A 19,711-nucleotide genomic window follows, 5' to 3' on the forward strand; every position below is an offset into this window, starting at 1 on the left:
CAGGCGCTCCTGCTTTCCGGCCCAATTGTTGCATTTTCTAAGACCACCCTGGCTTGTCACCACCCCACTGTGAGCTTATAAAAACTGGAGGCCCTAGCGGGCAGACACACAGGTGACCAGACTTGGAGAGGAGCACATCAGTGAAGAAGAGACAAGCGGTGAATGGCGAGAGGACGTCAAGGGAGCACGCTGACGGAAAAGCACTCCAACAGATGCCAGCACGCCAGCAGGCCACTGACCTGAAGTACAAGGCGGAGCTTGGCCCAAGCAGTCGGAGGAGAGCCAGGGCAACTCCAGGGAAAACCATTTCCCTTCTGGCTCCCCATCAGCTAAGAGCTGCTTCCACTCAATAAAACTTTGCACTCATTCTCCAAGCCCACGTGTAATCTGATTCTTCTGGTACATGAAGGCAAGAACCTGGGATACAGAAAGTGCTCTGTCCTTGTAACAAGGTAGAGGGACTAACTGAGCTGGTTAGCACAAACCATCTATAGATGGCAAACTGAAAAAGCACCCTGTAACACATGCCCACTAAAACTTCAGGAGCTGTAAACATTCACCCCTAGACACTGCCGTGGAGTCGGAGCCCCACAGCCTGCCTACCTGTATGCTCCCCTAGAGGTCTGAGCATCAAGGCACTGAAGAAGGGAGTCACACCCCCATTCCATGCCTTCGAGGGGGACAAGGGAATTCTTCCTGTTTCGCTTTCACTCTCGCAAACCTGTTTCTCCTCCTGTACTCTATGTTGTCCTTGATACCCAAACAAGAAACCTAAGAATCACATTAGATTCTTTCTTTTTCCTTTGTCATCCCATCACGTTTGCCAAGCCTTAATCTCCACTTCTACCTCTACTGCCTTAGTTTATGTATTAATTTTTACCTGAATTTTTTCAGTAAACTCCTTACTGGTCTCCTGCCTTTACTTTCTGCCTTCTCAAATCCCCACATTGTAGAGTAGCATCAGGATAAATAAGCTTAATAGCTTCTCTTCCTGATGCCCCAATATAATTTCACTATTATAACATCTTTCTAGAACGTCCAAAGGCAGAGCCTTGAGAAAAAAGGTTACAATCTGATAAGACTGTACTCTGCAGGAAATAATAATGGACAAAGAACATCCATAGTTATTATTTCTTTTTTGAGACGGAGTCTCACTCTGTCGCCCAGGCTGGAGTGCAGTGGTGCGATCTCGGCCCACTGCAAGCTCCACCTCCCAGGTTCACGCAATTCTCCTGCCTCAGCCTCCTGAGCAGCTGGGACTACAGGCGCCTGCCACCACGCCAGGGTTTTTTGTTTGTTTGTTTGTTTTTTGTATTTTTAGTAGAGACAGCGTTTCACCTTGCTAGCCAGGATAGTCTCGGTCTTCTGACCTCATGATCCACGCGCCTCGGCCTCCTAAAGTGCTGGGATTACAGGGGTGAGCCACCGTGCCTGGCCTATTTCTATCTTGAAGAACAATTTGTGACACTTACAATTTTTCTAGGGAAAAGATAAAAAATAGCGTCTAAAAATTAGTTGTGTAAATGTGATTGGAATGCATTTCAGATAATTTGACTGGAGACAGTATATTGTAACCTGGGATGTACACTTCGATGTTCTTCCTCTCTAGTGCCACAGGGAACTCTTCCTTCTTTCTTTTTGAGTAATTTTTCTAAAATGCAAATCTAATGATGCCCCTTACCTGCTTTAAAGTTCCAATTATACATAATACCACAAGAGGCCCTAGAACCAGACTCCCTCCTCTCTCCAGTCTCATCTTCTCCAGCTCTGCCATGCTCAGTGAACATTAGCACATTTGCACCTTTTTAAGAAGTCTCTGAACAAGTCGTATTATTTAAACTCTTTTTTGCTCACCTGGTCACTATTCTAGCTCTTCTTTGTTTTCTTGTCTTTTAAACCCCTCTAAAGCATCTCCCTTCCTGAAATGTTCCGAGTTATCCACAGGTTAGAACTAGAGTAGTGGATGAGCACAGTCAGGTTGGGATTGAATACCATCTCTTAACATGAAACCTTCGTTTTCTAGTCTATGTAGTCACGTATAGTCATACATCACTTAGTGACCAAGACATCTTCTGCGGAATTCCTTGGTAGGTGATTTTGTTCCTGAGTGAGCATCGTAGAGCGTACTTCCACAAACTTTGATGGTATATCCGAGGCTGTACACACCTAGGCTAGAGGGTATAGCCTGTTTCTTCTAGGCTACAAAACTGTGCAGCATGTTACTGCACTGAATACCGTAGGCAACTGTAACACCGTGGTAAGTATTTGCGTATCTAAACATAGAAAATGTATAGTAAAAGTACAGTATTATGATCTATAGGATATCATTGTATATGTGGTTCGTTGTTGATTGAAACGTGGTGCATGACTGTAATTAGCACCTAGTTGTACTGTATAGGTCGGAAGAACCTAGGAAAAGCACAGTATCTGGCAACTATTAAGTATCATAGCAATTAATACGTAAATTGAGATTTTTTTGGTACAAATTTTAAGGTTTTTGCATTGTTACTTGGCATTTAATTCATTTTATATCCCTTCAAAGTTTGTGAAAAACCGTAGGTTCCCAAGAAAAGCATTCACAGCATGATCTAGGAAACAAACCCTCTTTGCTCATATGGAAACTATCTCCTGACCTCTTTATTTACTGAAACCGAATAGGGCTACATCACATCTGAGGCTGCTTTTTGTGAACTGGCTGATTTTAATCCGCTTGGCTTCAGAGGATGACCTAGAGTGTTTTTATAGCTCACATTGAGAATGTTTTTACTGAATTCTTGTACAACATGAGCTATATAAGTCCTGTGAGTTCATCGAGAGGTTACCACTACCTTCATGCCATTATTTTCTTTTGTTTTTTTTCGGGGGGGGGAGTGCATATTGTGGGTGAGTTCTATACCTAAACTGCAATTCTTTACACCTGCACATTTTTTTAAATTATACTTTAAGTTCTAGGGCACATGTGCACAATGTGTCGATCTGTTACATATGTATACATGTGTCATGTTGGTGTGCTGCACCCATTAACTTGTCATTTACGTTAAGTATTTCTCCTAGTGATATCCCTCCCCCTTCTCCCCGCCCCATGACAGGCCCTGCTGCGTGATGTTCCCCACCCTGTGTCCAAGTGTTCTCATTGTTCAATTCCCACCTATGAGTGAGAACATGGTGTACACCTGCACATTTTAAGAAATAATGCTTAGAGTGGAAGTGTTTGGGCTCTAGATTCAGACTGCATAGGTTCAAATTCAGCTCTGCCACTTACTAGTTTTTTGACATTATACAAGTCACTTTATTTTCCAATCATCTATTTTCTATGTCCTGCTAGTGATAATAGCAGGATAGTTAGGAAGACTAAAAATTATGATTTATACTAAATATTTATCTCAGTGCAAGGGGCTATCCCAGTACCAGGGGAACCAACCAAGTGATTAGAGGTTGGGGCTTTCAGCACCGCTCGCTGACCTCCAAGGAGGGTAGACAGAGTGGAAGTTGAGATCTGAGGGATCTGACTTTATTGTCAGATAATTTTATTTTGAGCTACGTTCATGAAACCAGGAGCTATGTCTTATTTATTTTTGCATCCCCCACATTAATAAACTTCTTAATGAAATAGTCTATATACTTTGTCTCACTTTCCACTTACCCCTCACACAACAAGAGTTTAGTATCTACTCTCGTCATCTTACTGAGATTGAAAATACTTTACTGATCCCCCGTCCATTGTTGATTGAATTAAGTTATCAGCAATTAATATTAAATTAATGTTTTATTATTAAAAATTAACTTGTCCACTTTACTAACCTTTATATACTTAACTAATGTACAACATTAAAGTGAGAACTCAATGACAGACTTATCTCCATTTTTTCTTGAGATCTAGACATCATCATCTAGAGGTTAACGATTGTTAAATAGTATATTGTTAATACTTTCAAGCTTCAAAACTATTCACCTTCACTTAGATATGCATTTAATTATCATTTGTCTTTTATTCAAGATGCAAGCATACATATTTCATTAGGGAGAACAGCTCAACTAGGATTACTTTTGGTGGATTTTCTAAAGAATTTCTCATGAAGAAAGAACACAATGATGTCTGGAGATCTGGTAAAAGTCTAAGTCTGCAAATACATAATTTAAACATTTTTTTTTTTTCTACAAGGAACTATAAAATTGCCACACACCCTTAATCCTCCCATTTATCATGCATAATATGCTGGTAACTTTCTTAAAATCTATTTTATTAAGGACAGAGTAAGTGAATAATAGCACATAATGTACTAAAAAAACAAAACAAAAAAAAAAACAGGAGCATTAGGAGAAATAGCTAACGTAGATGATGGGTTGATGGGTGCAGCAAACCACTATGGCAAGTGTATACCTGTGTAGCAAACCTGCACGTTCTGCACATGTGTCCCAGAACTTAAAGTATTAAAAAAAAAACTAAACAAAGAAAAACCAGTATTTTCCTTTTCCTTAGTAACTCCAACCTTGAGTAGATTTGCCTCTTTTTGCCTCTAGAGAATTATGAAGAGATAGCTTTAAGATTTCGGGATTATGTGTCATTGACTCTAGTTGGACAAGAAAACATAAAAGGAATTGTGAGTGAGGAATATGTAACTTTTAAAGAAGTGCTTCTACTAGAGGATCCCAGCCAGGTATTGCAACCTGCAAAACCCTGGTTTGTAGGTTGCATTGGATAGAAACCCAGTGGGAAATGCTGGTGCTGAGGTTAGTGGAGGGTGGAACCGTCTCAAGACATTTTCACACCTAAATATTTTTGCAATTGGAATCATTTCAAATGGAACAAACTGACTTGCACCTGGCTTTCGGTAAATTATTTAATAACAATGACCTCAAATTTCAGTCTGTTCTAAATCACTAGTTCACAAACATTAATCACAATCACTGGCGTAGCGGGAAGTAGTGCTCAAAAAATTATGTTCTGGGGCCAGGCCCCTGGAACCCCTAATTCAGTTGATATGGGTTTGGCTTGAGTATCTAGTCATGTTTCACAGCTTCATGGGTATATACTCAAGCCCTCTTCCAGCTATTATCTCATCCATGTACTTCAACTTCCTCTTTTTTTCTTGCTATAAAACAGACATCATATCTGTGTGAAAGTCTAAATAAAATCAATACAAAGAGGTTTGTCAAAAATGTATTACGTTGATTAATGTCTTGCTTTTATCACTTGTTTATGTTTATCATTATAGTTTCATTTTCAAACAGTGCTCTGCCGGTGATGATGTTGCTGATGGAACAGACACAAGGATGTAGAAACAGGATGACTCTCTATTGAAAGATGAATATTAGCTGTGCCTTGGTATCAGGAATCCAGACCCAGTAATCAAAATTGACTTTTCCAGTCTCATTCTTCTTACCTACTTTTCTTTTTTCTTTTTTCTTTTCTTTTTTTTTGAGGCGGAGTTTCACTCTTGTTGCCCAGGCTGGAGTGCAATGGCACGATCTCGGCTCACCACAACCTCCGCTTCCTAGGTTCAAGCAATTCTCCTGCCTCAGCCTCCCTGGTAGCTGGGATTATAGGCATGTGCCACCAGGCCCAGCTAATTTTGTATTTTTAGTAGAGACGGGATTTCTCCATGTTGGTCAGGCTGGTCTCGAACTCTCGACCTCAGGTGATCCACCCGCCTCGGCCTCCCAAAGTGCTGGGATTACAGGCGTGAGCCACTGCGCCCGGCCTCTTACCTACCTTTCTTACCTGACTTCCAACTGTGCTGTAACGCCATAGTTTCCAGCCTCCCTTGGGACCTGCACATCATTGGTCTGCACTTTGCCTCTGCAATGCTGATTCTCTATCTTAGGTATCAGTTCCCCATACCAGGTCTGTAAATCTCCTAGCATCTCTCACATCCCTTCACTCTGCCTTCTGATCAATCACTCATTCTCTTCCATTTTGATTTAAATTTCTTGATGAAGTAGTCTATATACTTTCTCTCACTTTCTAAGTACTCCTTATACAACCAAAATTTACTATCTGTTCCTACATTCCTACTGAAGTTGTTCTCTCAGAAATCAGTAAAATATCCTAAATACAATTAGTAGTTAACTCATTATTAAATAGTTAGTGGGTACACTCATCTGTGGCCAAATTGTGAGATTTGTTCATGAAATCAGGAACTGTGTCTTATTTACTTTTGCATCCAACACACCAAGAACAGTGCCTAGTACATAATAATCACTCAATAAATATTTACTAAATACATTACTCAAACTCTTTGATAAACAAACATTTCTGACACTCTAGTGGGGAAAAAAAGCAAAACTGAAATGATCTTTTTAAATCTTCAACAAATCCTGTGGAATAAGTACCCTTATCTGTGTTAGAAAATAAAGAAACGTATTAAGAGTAAATTAATATGTCTCGAGTACATTTGTCCAGGCACTGCACCGTGAGATCACACATCTTGTCTCATTTACCCTCTCAGCAATCAGAGGTATCCAGCATTAGGACTGTCATCTTTACAGATTAGAAACCTGAGACTCAGAGCTTAAGTCACATGCTCAGTATCACATGAGTTGTGAGCAGCAGCAGTAGGATTAGAACCTGTATCTCACTGATTCTAAAGCTGATGTCCTTTCCACTTTACCTTTCAAGCATATTTGATATGGCCTCAGAGACCTTCAAGCTTGAGCATCGGTACTCTTGGGGGTGCCCACAGACTTTCCAAGGGGCTCATTGGTATGTTTTCAGGACCCGTTTCAGGTTACGAGTGTAAGGTGGATTCTGCTTGTTGCATCAACTTTCACACCAACTATTAGAGGAAGGAGAAAAACCAAGTGTCTTTTCTACTCTCACACACCACTCAACACAGCACTTCTGACGTGTTCTTTTTTTCCCCTACGCCAAGCAAATCTCCAGCAGACACCTAATGGGTGTACTATAATTTAACTAGATTTTGACACAATCTACCTAGAAATAAAGTCAGATCCCTCAGGTTGAGGGCTTAGTCCCACAAGACTGCCCCTACTTCAGATGCCAGTTGCAAGCCACACATTGTGACCTGTGCTTCTGACTGACCAGCTATAAATCAGGGTTCCCATGACCCTCTCCTCAGATTCAATTAATTTGCTACAACAGCTCACAGAACTCAGGGAAACACTTTACTAATATTTATCCAGGGGCAGAGGCCAGACATATATTCCTTATTACATCACAATACACAATATCCTATCTACCATTCTTCCATTTTAAAAAGGAAGACATTCTAACCTTTAAACTTTCCATGGAGCATTGTCTTAGAGAATATATATATTTTTAAGCAACTTTATGGTGACAAAGAGAGTTTTCAAAATATTCATTTCTGGAAAGCATCGTTTAGCCAAGGTGCCCATCTGTGTCTGATATATTTTTCATGAAAGAAGAACTAAAAACTTTCATGTTAGATTCTGATGAATTCGTGTTAAGCCTGTAAGTATAAGAAAAAAAAATAATCTGACTTAATAACCTGTAAAAGTTGACATTTATAGTGTAAAATAGTATACTACATTTTTCTTTCTTTTTTTTTTTTTTTTTTTTTTCGCTCCGTCACCAGGCTGGAGTGCAGTGGTGCAATCTCAGCTCACTGCAATCTCCACCTCCTGGATTCAAACAATTTCGCTGCCTCAGCTCCCGAGTAGCTGGGGCAACAGGCCCAGCTAATTTTTTGTATTTTGTAGTAGAGATGGGGTTTCACCATGTTGGCCGGGACGGTCTCGATCTCCTGATCTTGTGATCCGCCCTCCTCGTCCTCCCAAAGTGCTGGGATTACAGGCATGAGCCACCGTGCCCCATCTCTTAATCATCTTTTTAAACATGGGCAAAAGCTTTCTGTTCACAGTGACGCCTCACTACTTTTCTCTTTATTTATTAATATGATATAACAATGATGACTAATATGCGTTTGGTAAATTACTCTCAGAAGTGGCCAAACACTTTCTCCTTTTTTGCTATTAATTTTTATGCAGTCCTGGCCGGGTGCGGTGGCTCATGCCTGTCATCCCAACACTTTGGAATGCCGAGGCAGGAGGATTACCCGAGGTCAAGAGTTTGAGACCAGACTGGCCAACATGGTGAAAACCTCATCTCTACTAAATATACAAAAAATTAGCCGTGGCATGTGCCTGTAATCACAGCTACTCAGGAGGCTGAGGCAGGAGAATCACTTGAACCCAGAAGGCGTAGGTTGCAGTGAGCTGAGATCATGCCACTGCACTCCAGCTTGGACGACAGAGCGGGACTCCGTCTCAAAAAAAAAAAAAATTATGCAGTCCTAACTCATTTTAGCAACAAGTACTATTTATTCCTGAGTGTATTAACTAGTTGGAAAAAAGCTCTATCTATACCATTTAATAATGTTTTCCTCTTAAAATTATACTTTTATGTATAGTAACTATCAACATTTGGATTATACTTACATTGTTTTAGTCGACTGTGTACAAATGATATTTAAAATAATAACTCAAGTCTGAAGAAATTATTTTAACTCTTAGAGCCTGAAGGCACAAAAAATTAAACATAAAACATTAAAAATATGTAAATGTTTTTATTATAACATATTATGTCAGAGTGATTTCAAGCACAAAGATACATTACAGTAGGCTACAATTTTGTGGGGGAAAGTGGAATGGAAATAGGAGTTCAAGTGGAGAAAGGGAAGAGGTTAGATAGTAACTTAAAAATTGTTCATGTATTTTTAAAATGAATAGTGATTGGTATTAAAACACTGTAATGAAGAAGTTCCACTGGATAAATTAAAAGTGATGAAAGGGTTTTATTTTAAAATGTCTATATTTAAACTATAGCAGAAATTACAGCATTTGTAACTATTTAAGCTTTGGAAAAATACAGATGTTAACTTATAAAAGGGCCAGTGAGTAGAAGCTTTTCAGAAATCTTTTGGGAGGTATATGAGCCAAAATTTTAAAGACAACTTTGTAAAAGTTTTGGGATATGGTGAGGAGTGCCCTGAATATACACAGAAAACTTCGCAGTTTCTGGCAGCTCCTACCCTCCCTGAGGACTCATTAGTGACTTTGGGCAAGTTACCTAACTTCTTCAGGTCTCTCCTCATCTACAAAGTAGGAATAACAACACCCATGTTGCAAGAAGAAAGCAGTTAATCTATGTAATGCAATTAGCCCAACCTTGGCCCACAGAAACCTCCCAATAAATAACCACTGTTGGGCCAGTATTTTTATTTTTAATATTGTTATTGTTCTGTTTTAGTGACCAGCCTCTGACGGCCCTAATTTGAATTTACTGTGAATTTGACAGCACTTTGGAAGGGCAGATTTGTGTCAGCCCTCAGCATCAAAATTTCCTTCACTTAATGGGCACAAATTTTCACATTTTGCTTAAGTGTGAATCTGTTTCTTGTTTAAATTTTTTTCTGGCTTTTCCTGTGAAGCGCCTCTTCAGTGCTTTTTCTTCCCCTCCCCTAACATTGGCCCTAGGCTCACTCAGAGATTTCTCTCCTCACTTTTATCTAGAACTGCTGGTCTCAGCACGAACTCCTCTGCCTTGCTGTCTCTGAAATTCAAGCGTCCTCCAATTCTTCCCACCCCCAATCCTTCCCTCCAGTGCAATTTAGCCTTCTTCCCACCTTTCTCCTGGGACCAGTAAAGCCTCTACTCCATCTTGAGCAAACTCCTAATTCTTATGAAAAAAACTCTACACAAAATTATTTTGAAATGAGATGCTATGCACATCCCATTTTAATGTGTTAAAATGTTAAAATTCTCAAAAGGGAATGCTGATAAACAGGCTCAGTTATAGGGCAGTTTCTCAACAAAATGCACTATATCAGTAAAACAGCAGGAAACCAAAAAAGCTACTGTGCACCAAATGAACTTTAAGTGCCTTATTTCAGACCTAAACCTTATACTCTGTCATGTAGCAACACAAATATGTCCAGAAATATGTTAATGAGTTGGTTCAGGAGTTGAATTTCTGAGATAAAAGAGAAAATACAACAACATACTTCTTTCAAAGTTTTATTAAGAATTTGTCTAAAATAAATTTATACCATTTTATTAAGTCCACAAGAACAGTTCCAAAATGTTAGAAAAGCAGAGGAAATGGTTATACCAGAAACACAGGATAAGAGTTCTTTTCCATGAAACATACGTTTAGAAGTATCTTCCTTCCAGTTAGTAATTTGATGCACCAAATCTTCCTCTCTAGCTCTAATCCATTTCAAAAATATTATTTAGTATTTGAGATACAAGCAAATACACATGATCTACATGTAAGTTATACAACATAATAATAATAAAACACTCGTGAATTGACCTCCCAACTTTTCCTACTTTTACACCTCATTTCCTGCCACACTCCGTTTATTTGAGTCACAAATGATTTGTGCAGCTTCATTCAAATGCTTCTACTCACACAGTTTTTTTTTTTTTTGTCTCTTCTATTTCTTGTTCTTTATCCATTTAAATGTATCTCATTCATCAAAGACCACATCAAATTCTAGCTTTTCCATTACAACCACATCCCATACCACACTTGCTCAGAGCAGTTGTCCCTCTTCTTAGCAAATGTAACACGTGTCTGCGCCATTTACCGTCCACTGTCCTTTCTAAAGGAATAACTCATCTCAGGTCATTGTCAAGTGCTTTCTGTTCATTTGTTCAGCAACTCATAGAGCACCCACCAGGTGTCAGCGGCACCAATCTAGGCAGTGTGGCAAGAGCTGGCCACGCTCAGTATAGCCATCATCTCAAACCCTTTCCACAGTGAACCTTGTGGAAAGACTAAACAATTTGCTTAATGTCACCTGGTATAACTAAATGGAGAAGCTGAGACTGGCTTCAGAGCCCAGGTACTCCTAATGCTTCCGTCCCACTGTCAGACTCCTCCCCAGCAGAGTCAGGCTTAGTGCACACAGCAGTCTCTTCGTCTGGAGATTACTCCTTAGCCTCCTGTTTTAAATTATTTAAAATTATATTTTTATAATTTTTATAATTAAATATTACTGTCAGAATTATTTTAAATCCTTCCTTTCTCTGTCCAGTCAACGCTTTTCTTTCCATTTTGCTAATTTCAGTCTTTTGTTGACTGACAGTTTTAAAATTCTCACATTTTCTTTGATTTCTCTGGTCTAAATAGCTGCACTTTATAGACTCAGGCATTTAGTGTATTTAATGAAAAAGAGAATGACCTTTTAATCCCTATTGCCTTTTCCAAATTATTTGCAGATTTCAGCTACTAACTGAAATAGGGAACCTTCGTTCAAATATGAATAAATAATTGACATATCATTGATTCAACCATTTCATGTTTTCTTCTTGGCTCTTTCTACTTCTCATGGTTCAATGTCCTTTCTCTTATGTCCAGGTAATATCAGCCTTACTAGTCTTGGCAGAATGTCTGTCCCAAGAGAAAAAGTGGTCTCCACAGACATTTGCTAAAATTCACCTACTCTAAGCTCTGATTCCAAGAATACTGGCCTTTCCATGCTGAAATAATGGTAGGTACTGGAGGGTTTATGCATTTTCTTTTTGAGAGATACCTGTGTATTTAAAAATACTTGCTAAATTAATAGTCTAATGTGATTATAAGAATAATACATGTTAACCCAGAAAAGTTTGGGAAATTTTGGAAGTACAATTTTCTTCCTTCTTTTTTGTTTATTTTTACACAGTTGGAGTCATATTGTTTACATAGTGTTGAACTTCAATATTTTCTACTTGACGTTTTTAGTGAGAGTGTCAAAAGGATATGAAAGGAGAAATCTGGTAGGAAAACAGTAAGTGTGGCCATGTCAAATTAAAAGCCTTTGAATAGTAAAAATGTGATCAATACATAAAAAGACAGTAAACATCAGAAAACATCTTAAATCTATGATAGATAAAGAAACTGTAACCCAAATATACAAAGAGTTCCCACAAAGGAGGTGAATAACCTAATTAAAAATCAGCAAAGAACATGAGCAATCAATTCAAAATAAAATACATCCTAACAACATTACATAGTTTCACTCTTTTAAATCTTAAAAACTATGTGTTATTATTTAGTGTGTAATTCTTTAATTATGGTGCTAGAGAATTTAATATAGCCATCACAAAGAGTTGCAGTAATAATTGTACTTTCAGAATAAATGGAAAGAAACTCTTTGTTGGTGATAACCTTTCAGTTATACCACAGGAACAGCTAACTGGTCTGTAAGTTTCTTGATACCAGAGGCCATTTTTTATAAAAGTCTTTATGTCTTCAGCATCTCATTTATAGATTGAGGATACTATATGTCTAGTACGTATTTTGGAAAGATAATGCAGAAAACTGGTGCCATCTTGGCTTTCAGAATCTCTTTTCTTTAGTATTCTACACACTGAATTATGCATTTTATTAAACTAATTGGTAATGATGTTACCATGGAAATAGTTTCTGTTTTATTCTTTACTCAAAAGAATTTCATATTTCAACTTTAGCACAGGAGGCATGAGGGTGTGATCAGCAATCTGTGGAAGTAGTGCATGATGATGCTTAAGGTTTATCCCATCAGATTTGTTGTTAACTCATTATGAGTGACCCGTAAGAAGACACTCAGGAATACAGCAGTTATGAAATAAGGCAGAATAAAGAAAGAAGAATGGAAAGAGAAAGAATTGAAAAATCAATTCAAAACTGGGGAAAAATTAAGCAAACTAAGCAAAAAGCAGGAATCACAGATAAGGAATAATAACTAATGAATTGTACAGTCTTGGCATCTTTTCTGCTTTATAGACTCATTCAGCAGGTTCGTGCCTCTGTGGGCCCAAGAGCCTGGGATCACAGCTGTTCTTAGAAGCCATATGGCTGGGAGCTGGGAAAGTACCCAAAATATGACAGCATTGGCTGACGTGCCGTTGTCTCTGTGTCAAAGGTGACAGCTTTCAGTAAGGTACTATCTCTGTGTTGCTGCGGTGTTCCAGGTAAATTTGTGATTAGATTTTATGATGATTTGGAAAACAAGGTATAACTCTCACCTTTTAAAGTATGAGCTGAGGCCGGGTGGAGTGGCTCAGCCTGAACTCCCAGCACTTTGAGAGGCTGAGGTGGGTGGATCAGTTCAGGTCAGGAGCTCGGGAGTAGCCTGACCAACATGGCAGAAACCCAGTCTCTACTAAAAACACAAAAATTAGCCGGGCGTGGTGGCGGGCGCCTGTAACCCCAGCTACTCGAGAGACTGAGGCATGAGAACCGCTTGAACCCTGGAGGAAGAGGCTGCAGCGAGCCGAGATCGCGCCACTGTACTCCAGCCTGGGCGACAGAGGAAGACTCCGTCTCCAAAATAAAAGTATGAGCTGAGTATAGTGACTTCAACTTCCTTTCAAAACAGTATAAAAGGAGAGGCAAGACTATGTTTACACTGGAGAAATTTGACAAACTCTACCTCAAGCTTAACATCAACAATGGTAAGTCATGTTGATAGTATATACCCTTGATATGATGTAATGAAAATGTAATTTTACCTCTATGTTCTTCCTCCTAAAAATTCATGATCTCAGTCTAGCCACGGGAAAACCATCAAACAAATCTTAATTAAGAAGACTGTTACAAAATACCCGACCAGAATCCCTCAAAACTGTCAAGGTCATCGAAAACTAAGAAAGTCTGAAAAACTGTCACAGCGAAGAGGAGTCTGAGGAGACATGTTAACAAAATGTAATGTCCTGACTTGGATGAGATCCTGGAACAGAAAAGAAGACATTAGGTAAAAACTAAGGAAGTATGAATAAAGTATGATCTTCACTTAGTCATAGTGATATTTTTATGTATTTATTTATTTGAGATGGACTTCCACTCTTTCACCCAGGCTAGAATGCAATCACAAGATCTTGGCTCACTGCAAGCCCCACCTCCTAGGTTCAAGCGATTCTCCTGCCTCAGCCTCCGGAGTAGCTGGGATTACAGACACCTGCCACCATGCCTGGCTAATTTTTCTATTTTTGGTAGAGAAGGGGTTTCACCATGTTGGCCAGGCTGGTCTTGACCTCAGGTGATCCGCCTGCCTTGGCCTCCCACAGCACTGGGATTACAGGCGTGAGCTACCACCCCTGGCCAATAATATTTAATAATAATAATAATAATAATAATAATAATAATAAAGAAAGGAAAGGCATATAGATTATGTAAAAAGTCAGAGAAGTTTTGTGGTGGAGAGAATGGAAATGGAGTTCTCGTTGAGTGTGCTGTCTGTCTTGTATTGTGATTTGTTTTTCCCAAAACACATTTCTGCTGCCTGGAAACAGGAGCAGAAGAAGCAGATAGTGGGTTTCCCACCATTGGGGATTGACAACCTGGTTGCTGAAAATGGGGACTAATTGGAACACGGGGTCAAAAACCAAATTTTGAAAAAAATGTAAAAAAAAATTATAAACAAAAAAATCAAACTTGAGCTCACTCCTGTAGAATGAAAATTGCTAGCAGTTGCACAGATGTACATTTTCTGTTATTTAATATTATCTGATTCTAATTTATTTACTTATCAAGAAAAACATCTTTACATTTCATAAATGTTGTCTGCCAGTTATATACTTGTTTTTTCTAGAAAACTAGGAATTTCTGATATACAATTCTGAAAGGCCACACAAACTTTACCTAAACTAGTAATATTTAAAATAAATAAAGTACAATAGAAGTCTATTTTTCTCAGGGGAAGTTTTCTGCTAATAAATAGTAGTCCAAGTTTAATCAACTTTTTTTTTTTAAAGAAACTTCTCATACATATTCTTTTTCACACTGTGCCTGTACGTGTACTAAAACCACTCTCTCATGAAAACTTGGAAAGCTTTCTTTTTCATACAGCAATGTTATGTGGAGGAACCATTAATCAGACCACTGTTGATTTAGTTGCAAGCCCTGGGACTCAGCGTAATTCATCACTACAAGCCTGTGCTGTGGTCCCCTTTCCTGTTGTTTCCTGAATGTTTCCTTGCCTGTTGACAGCACAGTGATTGATTTTTACTTTCTCTAGTATAAAAAAAGTAGACACATGTTATTATTGCATATGCTTTGGCATTTTACAGATAATATTAAAAATGAACATAAAGCTAACAAAAATTTGGGACATATTGCTCTGTTAAAAATGCTAAGAAATCAGAATGATAATTTGTAATCCAAATCATGAATATATTGTATAATAGTCCTTGAAATTAAAGTGATTAATTAGAAAGCAAAATCACCATTTCTATGCTTTGAGTATACCTGTATGTTTAACAGAAGAAATACAGGATCCAGATTTTCCCTGTTGGTTGTATTAATTGATAATCTAGCAGCATATATAGCTGTGGTTAATTTTATGTTATGGCCTTTTTTAAAATTTGGTAAGATCTCTTATTGGGACTAACGACAAAATAATGTAATTTGATCAAATTACTTAAAATATGTAATAAATAATTTTAAAATTTTGAATTAAAGTAATGACAAAAGCAGTTTAAATAGACTTTTTAATGTAATCATACAATATAATAAGTTAGAAAATGCATAGTGGTATTTTATAGACAATAGAAAGAACAAATATGAAGCTAACAAAATACAGAAATAATTGCTTTGTTCACCATGTTAATTAATCAGCATGTTAATATGCTATGAAAACATAGACCTCTAAGATCTTTATGACTAGAAGGAGACCCTGAGCCCAGCCACTGCATGTAGGGCTTGAAATATGGCCATCTAACTTTTGCTGAAACTCTTCAAAAAGAGTTGAAAAGGTTGGTCAGGTGCTTACCAAGAGTTTTTTCATCTTAAGACAACATGATAGGTAGAAATTTCTTCATTATATTGAATCAAAATCTGTCTTCTTGCAATTCTCAGTTTTTTCTGGTTCTATCTAAAGAGGCTAAATTCCACAGACACAAGATAGTGCTTTGAGGATCATATGGACTAATCTGTAAATTGCTGGGTATTAGTTTCTGTTTTCTTTCTTGAAACATAGATCTGATTACATCATTCACCAATTCAAACATTTCCAGTGACTGTCCCATTACTTACAGAATGAAGTCCAACTCCTTTGATTTCCGTAACAGCTGATAGTGATCAATATCTACCTAAAACATCCACATTAGTTTTTAATGCTGTCTTTCCTGAGGCATTTATCGTTCTCTCTTGTATGCTATTTACATATATGTCAGTTTCTTCTCATTCTGCCATGAAACCTTTGAGTGCAGTATCTCTGCTTGATATAGTTTTGTACTCCTACATTTCAATCTTATATGATATATTGCCACTATTTAATAATTAAAGAATAAATAATGTCCTCAAAAATGGACATGCTCCAAATGGCTTTGATCAGAACAGAGCACAGTAGAACCACTCCTTCTCTTGTCCTTGACACTAGACTTCTATTAATGCAGATTAAAATAGTCTTGACTACTTTAGCAGCTAAGTCATGCTGCAAGTTAATTCTGACCTTGCAGTCAACTCTAACTGCTAAGCCCTTTCACATGAGTTACTGTTAATCCTGTACGTGTGAGGTTAATGTTTTTTTTAACAGAAATGTAGAACTTCACGTTTCTAGCTCTCAAGGTTCTTCTTATTTGTTCTGGCCCATGCTGTTGGCCTGTTGAGAATATTTTGAGTCCTGATTTCAACATCTCTTTTATTAGCTCTCCTTTCTATTCTCGTGTCATCTAAAACTTCCTGTCTTCTCTGTCGTTATCCAAATATTAACCAAATGCTGAACACTTGCCTGACCAAGGGTAGAGGCATAGAGATGACAGCAGAGAGGGACATCCTTCCAGATGGCAGACTCCAGTAATCAATACTTGTTTGGTACAATCGGACAAATCAGATATGACAACACCTAATTATTATCACCAGGTTCAGTCATTTTTCATTCTTTCACTAAATATCAGGAAAGATTTCATTAAATGTCTTGCAGATGTCGTAGTGCACTGCAAAATAAATTATAGGCCAGCGCGGTGGGCCACGCCTGCAATCCCAGCACTTTGGGTGGCCGAGGCTGGATCACTTGAGGTCAGGAATTTAAGACCAGCCTGGCCAACATGGTGAAACCCTGTCTCTACTAAAAATACAAAAATCAGCTGGACATGGTGGTGGGTGCCTGTGATCCCAGCTACTCAGGAAGCTGAGGCAGGACAATTGCTTGAATCTGGGAGGCAGAGGTTGCAGTGAGCTGAGATTGTACCATTGCACTCTAGCCATGGTGACAAGGGCGAAACTCCATCTCTAAAAATAAAAAATAAAAAATAAATTTTTGAATACCTATTTATTAAATGTTTTGAAATATTATATTGATTAAACACATGTTGACTTCTAAGCATTCCATTAGATATAGCATAGAAATTTACTTTTGTACTACTATCAGTTCTAATTATCTTTATCCTGATTTTAAAGATGTGAAAACAGAGCCTTGAAGTGGTAAAATATTTTTTGAGATTTCACATCTAGCAAGTGTCAGGACTAGGCTTCCAGCATAAGGTCCAGTTAACATAAGGCCAAGTCTATCCTCCACTCTTCTCTTTGTCCATTTCCCACATCCAATCCACAGCCAGTTCTACCAAATCCACCTCCAATATCTATACCCTAAACACAACCTCTCATTTCATCTCCACATTAGTATTGTAGTCCTAGGGGCCATCATCTCTTCCCTGGGCCCTGCCATAGATTCCCATCTGTTCTCTCTGTGTCCAATTTTGACTCTTCATAGTCAATTATCTACAGAACAACCAAAATGATCCTTTAAAATCTTAAATCAGATTGTATTATTCCTCCACTTAAACACTCTTCAGTGGCCTCCCATTGTAATAGTATAAATTTTAAACACATTTTTATGGACTATATTTCCCTGAAAAAATTTGTCCTATATTTATCCCTGCAACTCCTCTCCTATCTTACTTTCCCTTTCTCATGTGGTTTTAGCCACACTGAGTTTCTTGAAGTGCCTTGGATATCATCAAGCTTACTTCTTTTTCCTGGATGATTGTAGTGTATCATTGTGCAACTGGTTCTACCTTATATTACAGTCTCATCTCAAATCATCCTTCTTCGGAGAAGACTTTTCCAATCTGATACTGCCACCTCCCAGTTGCTCTTTTTACTTTGGTTTGTCTTATTTTATTCACGTCTCATGTATTTACTTAAAATTATTGTATTTATTGATATCTTTTTTATAAAAACCTTTTATCCTCTTGAATGCCTCTTGAGAGCAAAGATTTCTAATATTGTTTACATTGCTGTATTAGCAAAACCAAGGCTCTTGAAAAGTACTAATTAAATCAATGAAATAAGTAGTTTCCTAATAAACAAAATTAAGTATTTCTTATAACACATCAAGCATTCACTTAAATCTTAGCCATGTATATAGTAACTTAGATTTTTTTTTTTTGTAAGGGAGAAAAAATAGGCAGGGTAGAATTGTTTTTAAAAAGGAGAGCACATTTTATATCAGTGACTCAGGAGTACAAATGAAAATAAAACCATATTATGAAGGAGTGTACTTTCACACATTCTGACAATATTTTTCAGTTTCAAGATGTATCATTTCTAGCACACAAATTAGGAGACACTAATGCAATTGGCAGTGATGAGTAGCAGTGGAATGTAGGCAGAAGAGTCGGGGGATGTTGCGTTATTTCTCATAAGCCAACACTTAAAATGTTTCTTCAATAAATCATGAAAACTGACCCATGAAGCTGAGGTTGCATAATAACTTAGCAGGCATTAATATTGGTGACAACAGCTCTCAAGTGATTTTATATTATGTTAACTTAAAAAAAAGCAGAATCATATTCTCTAACTCTAGAAATTAAGGAGAAAATTGTTTTTATTATACATATAAAAGGCTTAAATATATGTTAATATGCATAAATCTTAGACATAAGTATAACAAAAGGATTTGTTAAGCTGTCCTATATTACTCAACAGAATTATATCTAAGAATTTATTTGATAAAATAATTTTATTTTTGTTAGAATAATTTTAGTGGAAGATATGAACATTTTTTAAAACACATATTTCATTGTTCAATACATACCATATACTATATAAGTTTGCCTCCCAACTTTCATTCAGGCCATCTTTTCTGGAATATCCTTCCGCTTTTGGCAAAATAGTGTGAATAACCCAAGGTCCATTTCAAATATCTCTTTCTCCATGATTTCTCTTATTCCCCTCCCAGCATGTAAATGGCGTCAGAATTAGTTGTTTCCTCTGATAGTTCCAAAGTCCTTTTCTGTACCTCTACTTTAATACTTCCACTTCTTTTCCATTCTGTGAGAAGGAGATGGCAAATACCCCTCATTCCGTTGATGTTGTATTCTCCAAGACCTCCAGCAGTTGCTAGAACATAGTAGATTTTCAAAATCCATTCCTTCCTATCTCCTTTCCTCCCTTCCTACTTCCCTTCCTCCATTCTTCCTTCCTTCATCTATTTATTCAACAAACAATTATCAAGTGCTTATTGTTTACCAGGCAATATTTTTTAAAACAGTTGTGATTAAGACAAGCCCTTCTACATTCTAGTGAGGGGGAGAATCAAAATGTAAAAATAAGTTAGCATTGATAAATGCTGAGCATATATGTATATATACATACACACACACACATATATAAGTAAATTAAAAAAAAGAAACACTCTTCAAAGGGAGCAAAACAGAATGAAAGGGACTCTTTTAATTTAGGGTTAGAAGAAGACTATCTTGGGAGGTATCATCTAAGCTTAGGCCTGAATGGAAAAAGGAAACCAATTGTGATACCCTC

This window comes from Colobus angolensis, unplaced genomic scaffold, assembly GCF_000951035.1.
Source record: "Colobus angolensis palliatus isolate OR3802 unplaced genomic scaffold, Cang.pa_1.0 Scaffold213, whole genome shotgun sequence".
Taxonomy (NCBI): Eukaryota; Metazoa; Chordata; class Mammalia; order Primates; family Cercopithecidae; genus Colobus; species Colobus angolensis.